Source organism: Thalia democratica, chromosome 3 (assembly GCF_965202585.1).
Source record: "Thalia democratica chromosome 3, ktThaDemo2.hap1.1, whole genome shotgun sequence".
Lineage (NCBI taxonomy): Eukaryota > Metazoa > Chordata > Thaliacea > Salpida > Salpidae > Thalia > Thalia democratica.
In genome coordinates, this window is record NC_139167.1 from 53,022,571 (window position 1) to 53,030,709 (window position 8,139).

Genomic DNA, 8,139 nt, shown 5'->3' on the forward strand with positions numbered 1-8,139 from the left:
AAAATTAACTTAATATACTGATGCTAAAGTAATAATGATATTAAAGCAACATTAAAAGTGTCTTTCAATATTAAAAATATTAAACTATATGGAGTAAATATTTTCAAACTGAAACTTCTATTTGATTTAACTTTTTATTTTCTTATAGCTTCGTTAAAGTTAAGGTTTAATATATATATTCTGAATAAACACTTTTATTACCGAGGTAGTCCGTCTTTGTATCTATTTATCTTCTAACTAAAGAAAATTCAACTGAGTATGTATTTTAATCTCTATTAACTTAGCGTAAATTAAGAGTACACTTTTTAAGGGTTACTATTGATAGTATTAAACAATAATATAATATTTAACAACTAGTTTTTTTAAAATAATATATAGCAAGTGAAACCATGTGTTATGTTTAATGTTTTAATCTGTTTTAAACTAAAATTTGATAACATAAAATATTTTTTTTGAATAAAATTAATTAAACTATCAAGAAGAAAGATTTTTTTTACACTTTTATAGATATTTATTTTTCTTTTAGCTTGTAGAATTGTACTAAATACAAACAAAACTTTAGATAAGCAGCAAGTTGATAGAAAGTAAGTAAGTTTTGTTCTGACAACAGCAAGAGCTTATTTTAAACAAAATTTTAGAAAAAGAACAAATTATTAAAAGTATTTCTACCGTAGATATACTAAATTTTTAGTATATTTAAAACGCGGATAATTTGTATTAGCTTTAGTTTTTGCAAAAATATTTAAAGTCATGTCATATAGCTACTATAGTACTAAAATCAACAAACTAAAACTAGTTCATTTTTTTTTTTGCAAAGTTTTTCGTAGACAAAGATTAATTGTTAAAAAAATTATTGAAACGTTTAAATTTAAAAATATTACCAAAAAACTATTATTTATAACTTGTTTTAACTTGCTTAAAAATTTTACAATGTATTTCAAAGCTTATAAAATTTTGTAATTTCAATATTTTCTTCGTAAATAGTTTTTAATTTTTCAAACTTATTGTTTATGTTTAAAAAAAAAACTGAATTTACATATTAATTCTATTTTATAGTTATGTGTATCTTAAAAAAACATATTAAGTTTTAATTGTACTACAAAGTACCAACTACTTTAAAAACTAGCGTAACATAGTCTGTAGGAGTAAAAGGAATTATTAAGAATATATGAATAAAGTATATATACTTTGGAATAAAAGCAATTATCTAGTGAAGTGCGAATGCGGTATTATTATTTTTTAAGACTAACTAAAAAAATATGCAGATTTGACTAAAAATGGTTTCTGAAAAAACTAATAATTACAGTAGCAACATTGTTTGTGACGAAAACGTAATATCAACACCGATTAAATTGCTGCGTTGCAAGATTTCTTAAAAAAATTCTTTATCTATTGTTGTGGTTTGCATTGAAACTAAACCTAGAAGTTCTTCTAAAAGGTTAAAATTAGTAAAAACACCTCCATTAGATATTCTCAGATGAGAAGTATTTGTTGTATCATTGCCCTCATGTAAGATATCGATGAAAGACCTAACTTGACTTATGCAGTTTTATAACCTTCTGACCTTTCCTAAATACAACTTCTTGTTTTCGTTAAATAATTTAACAAAATGTCTTTTTTACCACCAACACAAATTCTTTATAGTAATTACTTTTGTTACTTTATAACTTACCATGACAATTTTTTCTGATCATTCTGTAGTTACTGAAAATAATTATGTGCTTTGTTGAAACTGGCTTAAAATTTTTGTTTTTCTGTTTCTCGCAATAACTCCTAGATAACGTTTTTTAGTTCTTTTGGTTATCTATTGTGTTCGCATTTACTCTTTTTTCAAATGCAATGTTTTTATTGCAGATAAAGCAACAATGATTTGCTATAATGTTCAGTAAAAAAAAAAGTTTTTCTACTCTAGTAATAAGTCATTAAAATGTTGTACTTTTTTTTAGATGATTTAGAAACTTATCTGTCTATTCAAGCTGAATTATAATATTTTCTTTTGCTGAATATATTGATTTTACTGTTAACAAACTTCGTTATTTCTTTATGTTGTGAATTTGAGTTTAAAAGAGTTGCCAGATATATAGGCTAGTTTAGAAATTTGAAATATTTTGAAAGATTTTTGCTTTTTCTATTTCCAATAAACTTAGTCTCATTTGATGTAACTCAGACATATTTCTTTAAATGTGGCAACCATGTAAAATACTATTTAATTACTAATAAGATATTTTACAATTTAATTTATTGAAATATAATAAATTCTTTCAAACAATATAAATAAGACTCAAATTTTCAGAACAAAATATATTTTATGCTTCTTTCGTCAGTTGTATACTAAGCAATAAAAATAAAATTTCAAATCTAGCTTATATAAGTGAAAATGCAATCAACGTAATTAAAATTAAAGCAAAGAGTAATTAACAATACATAAGTACTACTAACTACAAAGTATGGTAGTTTACCAGTTTAACTGCTTCTGTGAAGCTAGTTATGTCGATATAACTTCAAGACAATTTGGCAAAAGAATAAAGGAACATATTCCAAAAAGTATCGATGAATTTTATAAGAGTAATAAGAAAACTAAACCTATTAGAGTAATAAATGCTTCAAAAAGATCTGCTATTGCTGAACACTTAGTAAATAACCTTGAATGTGCTAGTAATTATAATTTAAAATTATTTAAAATTGTTAAACATTGTTTTCACATTTCGGATTTAACTAAACTTGAAGCTATTTGTATTTTGTTAAGAAAACCAAAGTTGTGTAAACATAAAGATTTTGATTATACTGTTTCGTTGTTTTCTTTTTATGTTTTATACGTTGTTGCTCTGTTTTATTATTTTTTTTTTGCATTGTAATTAGAAGTACTTATGTATTGTTAATTAATCTTTGCTTTATTATTAATTACGTTGATTGCATTTTTACTATATAAGCTAGATTTGAAATTTTATTTTTATTGCTTAGTATACAACTGACGAAAAAAGCATTAAATATATTTTGTTCTGAAAAATTAAGTCACTTTGAAAAAAGTCTAGACACGCCCCTGCAAAATTCACAACCACATTTTTAGCTACCGTACAGTTTACTTTTGGGTTGTTTCCAGAAAATCTAAAGCTGCCTTTAAATTTGAATTTGATTAGCTAGGTCAGGGGTCGGCAGCCAATTCAATTATAAATTTAAGTACTTAAAAAAATCAAAGCAATAAATTTCGTATTTAAACTAAAAAGATTAAAAAAACTAAAAGTTGTATTGTCAGCAATAATTAACTGTTGCATAGAAATTTCTAAATTTAAAGAATTTTTAATCTTAAAAATAAATTATAAGCATATCTATTTTTTCAGCTAAATTGAAACGATAAACTAAACAAAGTTTCAATTGTTCTATTAAAAATTTTATACTTTTTATAAATTTTTATAATAATTAGTATTTAGTTTCGGTAGACTGAGACCGGTTTCGTCCTTTTTAGGACTCATCAGTCAGTCAGTCACAACCGAAAAACTTGTAGTCGTCAATCTACAAACGGTTTATCATGCTTTCACATTAATCAACCATTGCTAGCAATGATCAGTGACGTCAGCATTGTCATTTGCCGTGCAACGTTAAAAACATTGTCCACTAAGCAAGACATCTGGCACGCTCGTTTTAGTACGATCAACAAAAAAACATCGGCGAAAGTCAGCAGAGCAAAAGCCTGGACTTTCGTTTGCCGTGAGACAAGCTCAAGTTTAACAATAGGGTTGATCACGCCAATTCGATCATCAGACCACAAGTTTCGGTAGACTGAGACCGGTTTCGTCCTTATTAGGACTCATCAGTCAGTCACAACCGAAAAACTTGTAGTACAAACTTTTTCTTCTTTAAGTAATTAACTGACTAAGCTAAGATTTTTATAAAGTTACAACTATTTTCAACAGGTTTGCTGCGAGTATACTATTTTGATTAAATTAAAAACCCAAACAAAAAAAAGTTAGAGTGTATCAATGTCCTGGACAACACGTTAAAAGGTATCCGTGGTGTGCGAGTTCATAACCGAAAGGTTCTTTGTGCACAAAGTCCTAGAACCAAATATGTTGATCTTTCTTTTGTCGTTCAATAAATTATAAAACTTTTATCACAAAAAACACATTTAAAATTTATCTCATCAAGTTTTAAAACAAATATAAACCAATTAAAGTTTTTTTTTTAACTTCAGACTTTTTTGTTTAAGTACTACTTTCGACTTTTCAACATTAAAAGCTCAAAGCTTTGTATACAAATAGAATAAGTTGTGTTTTTTTTTCATAAACAAGTTATAGTAAACATAATGTTTCAATAAAAAGTTCATATTCATTTTTGTGGCCCATTAATATCTAGTTAAAAACAAATTTTGAATTTTAAAAGTTTGATTCAAGTTTTTAAGAGTATATAACATTATAGAAAGTAAATCATATAAACTATAGTTTATATGTCTAATAGTTTATCTTATAACTTAACTAGAGAACTGTTTTTGTAAATTCATCTTTTAGAGGTTTTATAGTTAAATTACAAAGTGTAAAAATTAATACAAATTAACGAATACTTAATGTTTGTATACTTGTTTGATGTTTTTATATAAGCACTTAATTATTGTTAAAGTTAGAGGTTATTAGAAAAATAAACTAAAAAACTGTGTAGGTTAAGCTTACACAAAAAAAGCTTATAAAAACTTAGCTTTTGAAACTAAATAAGTGTTCTTGAAGTTATAGTTTTTGATTTTTGTAATGATAATTTACTTTTTAAGTTTAATTACTTAATCTAGAAGCATAACGTTTTGCTTGTAAGTTCACAATTAAAAGCTTTATTTTAAACCAAGACCCCGTAGAAAAATGTTCATCACAGTTTTAAGTTATTTAATAGAACTTTAAACTTCGTTGCTTAAATTTATCAATTGACAGTAACTGTAGTATTTATGCAATTAGTAGTTAAAACTATTTTAACTTCAATTTTTTGTTGACTGACAATGTTTGTCTAAAATTGTTAAAGTTCTTAAATGCAGATAACAGCAGATTTGTATTTACTTAAATAAAATATATATTGAAGATTAATAGACTATAATAGTCTCTAACTGGACAGAATTAAAGTTCTTAAACTTTAATTTGAGCAAAGTATTAAAAAAAGCGTTCAGTTACAAATTACTTCGACTAATGTTTCACTACCTTGCGGCAGATCTTCAGGAAAAATTTGTACCTGAAGATGTAACATAAGGTAGTAATCTTTAGTCTTACTAACAAACTTTATAAAACTGAATATTTTGTTAATATTGAAAGTTATAGTTAAATTCTTTTAGTTAACTCGAATTAGTTTTAACGAAAAAAATTAGTAACAACAATATCTTACAACTTTTAAGCTACTGGAGTAAAAACTTCTTTACGATGTTTTCGAGAAGACTTTAATTAAAATTAGTTAAAAAACTAAGATAACATAAAAATATGAACAACCTGAAACAAATAAAAACTACTGAACAAAATAAAAAAAGTTTTTGTTAAAGAAGTTAGCTGTTTTCAACGAAAAAAAATTATAGACTGTAAAATAAACGGTTTTAAGTTGTTGAATACAGATTTAGTTTTAATTAAATTTTCAGTACATATTTTGATACAGTATATGTTCTTAAATTGATGTAAAATTTAATCTTGTTAAACTAAAAAAAAACAATTATTAACTGAAAATAAAACAAAAACATATTTTTAGTAAAAAAAACAAAATAAATGTTTCTTTGAAAGCCAATTAGACTATTTTTAAAATTTTAAGAAAGTGTTTGCAAAAATTATTTACGAATAAGGTTTTTAATATTTGTCAATTTTAAGGTTCTTGCAATATCATTGTGCTAATTTGTTTTTTCGCAATGTTTGAGAAACTTTTCGTTATATTTAAAATGTTAAATTTGGTAAGAAAAAACATAAAAATGATCAATAAACTTGCTTAAAAACAAACACAAAAAGTGGTTATTACAACTGAACTCTTTTATCAGGGGTCAGCAGGCAGTTTGTGCTCGCAGGCCAAATTTCAAGTTTTAAAATTATTGCGGGCCGCAGTTTTAGTTTTAATGAAATATAAATAATCTAACGGTTTTAGTTTTAGTAACAATAAAAAAAAGTTTTACTTTTATTCAGTATAATTTTAATGATTTTTAATTTTACATTGAATGCATATTTAAATTTTACTTATCTATCGGAATAAAGTTTACGCTGACTAATAACGTCTTAATATTCTTAATAAACTATGCACTATCTAAACCAGTTAATAAGTTTAACTTGAAAATTTTATTTTTTTTACTTACAACCAATCTCTGTATAAAAACCGAGATTTAAAAACATTTTTGGGTCATTTTCATACATTTTTTATATCATCAACAGTTTTTTTATTATTATTTACTTTTAAAATAAAATTAAAGTTTTTAATGTTTTGCAACCTTTAATAAGTTTCGTAATTATTTTACTTTAATAAAATTAATATCCATTTGTATACAAAAAACCTATAGTTAATTTTTTAACATAACTTATGCTAGATTACTTTAGTAAAACACTATATTAGTAATTAAATAGTGTTTTACATGGTTGCCACATTTAGATTAATTTTATGAAATTAATCAAATGAGATTATTTTTTTTTGGAAATTGAAAAAGCAACAAACTTGCAAAATATTTCAAATTTTTAAACGAGCCTATTTATTTAGCAACTCTTTTTTAAATAAATTTCACAACATAAAGAAATAACAAAGTTTGTTAACAGTAAAATCAATATATACAGCAAAAAAAAATCAGCTTGAATAGACAGATAAGTTTCTAAAATATCAAAAAAAAAAGTATAAAAGTTTAATAATGATTTATTACTGGAGTAGAATTTTTTTTTTCTACTCAGAAATATAGCAAATAATTATTGCTTTATTTGCAATAAAAACATTGCATTTGAAAAAAGAGTAAATGCGAATATAATAGAAAACTATAAGAAATAAAAACCGGTAGTTAGGAGTTATTGCGAGAAACAAAAATACAAAATTTTTAAGCCAGTTTCAACAAAGCACATAATTATTTTCAGTAACTACAGAATGATCAAAAAAATTGTCATGGCGAGTTATAATGTAGCAAAAGTAGTTACTATAAAGAATTTGTGTTGAAATTTAGTATAAGCTTTTTGTTTATTTATTCAACGAAAACAAAAATTTGTGTTTAGGAAAGGTCAGAAGGTTATAAAGCTGCATAAGTCAAGTTAGGTCTTTCATCGATCTCTTAAATAAGGGCAATGATACAACAAATACTTCTCATCTGAGAATATCTAATGGAGGTGTTTTAACTAATTTTAACTTTTTAGAAGAACTTCTAGGTTTAGTTCCAATGCAAAGCACAACAATAGATAAAGAATTTTTTTAAGAAATCTTGCAACGCAGCAATTTAATCGGTGTTGATATTACGTTTTTGTCATAAACAATGTTGATACTGCAATTATTGCTGAAAACATGATGGTAATTTGATTTTATTTTAAAACAAGATTTTAGCATTTCAAGCCAAAAACTGACACAAAAATGCCTAAATTGGCAATGAGATTTCAAAAGTATTCAAACTAGCCTGAGTTATTCTTAGTGCGTGGCAATGTTTAGTTGTTTATAAGCTTAAGTTTGAAATATTTGGATAAACAACATAAAGATTTAATAAATTTACTATCCTAAATATATTATATATTTAATATATTTTGTGATAAATAGGTAGTTCCAAAAAGAGTATCCATGTACATTAGTATGCAACTCATAGAAATTTACCTAACTTGCCGAAAAATATTATTTGAAAAAAGAAAAATTATACTAAACAAAAACTATTAAAACTTGATTAAACGATTGTTGCTTTAGTTGACATTGTTTCTCCTAAAAAAGTCTTCGAGTATTTTAATTAACAATATTTAATAATTTGATATTTGATAATCAAGCTCTTATGTATTGAGCATTCTAGTTCATACAGTTTTCTAACATATCTAAACAAAAAATATTTTAATAGATGTCATATATGTTGATTTACATTAGTGTGTACACACTTACATATTATATGTAAAACATTAATAATAAAATGTTGTGTTTAACCTACACTTTATCTAACTTAATTATAAAATAAAAATTTTTTTTGAAAAATGATTAATG